The sequence below is a fragment of the Ciona intestinalis genome, unplaced genomic scaffold, assembly GCF_000224145.3.
Source record: "Ciona intestinalis unplaced genomic scaffold, KH HT000532.1, whole genome shotgun sequence".
NCBI lineage: Eukaryota > Metazoa > Chordata > Ascidiacea > Phlebobranchia > Cionidae > Ciona > Ciona intestinalis.
The window spans coordinates 392-1918 of NW_004190853.1; the positions used below are offsets into that span (position 1 = coordinate 392).

A 1527-nucleotide genomic window follows, 5' to 3' on the forward strand; every position below is an offset into this window, starting at 1 on the left:
TTTCGATACAGAGCGTTCAATTAAACGTTTAGTTGTTTCTTAATTATCTCAACGCAGTTTCGACGCTTATATAGATTTCCTGTCTAGACATGACTACGTGATGAAACGGTGGTTCAGGATGAAACTAAAGACACGAGCATCGTATATCGACAAACGTGGACGCCACAACTTAACATTTAAATTTAAAAACAATTTTAGCTGGTGTAATAAGCAATGGCAAGAACATTCGAACAGTTTAGTTCATTGTCGTTGAACTATATTGAAAGATTTTTCAAGCTTTTGTTGCATGTACTGTTCCTGACAATGAGTGCATTACATTTTGGATAATACAAGACTTCAGTGTGGTCAACATTTATTCTGCTGTATACGGTAAGACATTATCAAAATATTTCAACAAAACATGGAACAATACATGAAGCAGCCGCGTTATCTGTGTTTAGTGTTAAGCAAAGTTTGGTCAAATCCTGCAATAGAATTTTGGTTGCTTTCAGGCGTATTAATCCTTACAGCACGTACTCGTGCCTTACACAGGAACTCATCGGTGGAACCTAATCTACGAACTCGAGAGCGCAATTATTAAAAAGAAAAGATTATTGAAGAGGAGGGTTTGTATTGAGAAAAAGGGATTTTATTGAGAAGACGGGATTTTATTGAGAAAAGAGATTTTATTGAAAAGAAGGGGTTATACTCCTGACAGCAGATGCATCGGAAACAATTATACAACGCTAGTTATAAAATGCGCTTGGTTTTGCAATATTTCATCAGTTCTTTACAAGAAATAACGTAAGTAACTGATTTGCTGTTTGTATCGCTAGTAGTAATTATGTTTTATTGCAGATGAACAAGTCAGCACTTCTAGTTTTGCTTCTCATCGGACTTCTCGTCCTCACTGAAACTACAACTGCTTGGTGGGTTGGTCGTCGCCGTGGTGGTCGTCGTCGTATAATCGCTTATAATCAAGAGGAAATGCCAGAAGTAAACGAAAGTAAGTTTACAGATACCAAACCAACCAATTTATTGTCGTTGTGTTAATTATAATAGCTTTTTACGGTCTGTAAAAGTTAACAGTATAATTAGGTTTAATAAAATGTTTTAAAATATAATGCGTGTCATAACGACTAGTGGGCCTGCCTCTATTCTAGAGGTTACAGGTTCAAGGCTCAAAGCTGCTGCAAATTTTGTCTTTGGGCAAAACACTTAACAACAATTGTTTCAAACTTAGTAGTCACTAATGGTTTGTCCAAATTATCAAGTATACACAAAACAAAATATAAAGAGAGTCATTAAAGTAATCACCTACAAAGTTACTTACATAGTATCTCATAAGCGGGCACGAGGGGTTTAAAACAAAACTGCTCTATTATAAAGAACGTCTTTGTAGAATAAATAAGTTTTATTGATTCAACATGTTAATAAGAACATTTAATTTTTAGTTCCAGACTTCGAGTCCGAGGGTCTTGAGTCTAAAATGAGATTATAATGAGGTTTCCGCTCAAGCTGCAGAAGTACAATATTAATAAATTAAAC

General features: G+C 35.1%; 1 long non-coding RNA gene across 1 annotated transcript; it reads left to right on the forward strand.

Annotated features, from left to right (window-relative positions):
* The first annotated feature begins 326 nt into the window (after window positions 1-326).
* On the forward strand, window positions 327-1527 carry LOC113475457. The gene is made up of 3 exons (XR_003397210.1): window positions 327-783; window positions 838-985; window positions 1434-1527. It is a non-coding gene; the product is annotated as an uncharacterized LOC113475457 (long non-coding RNA).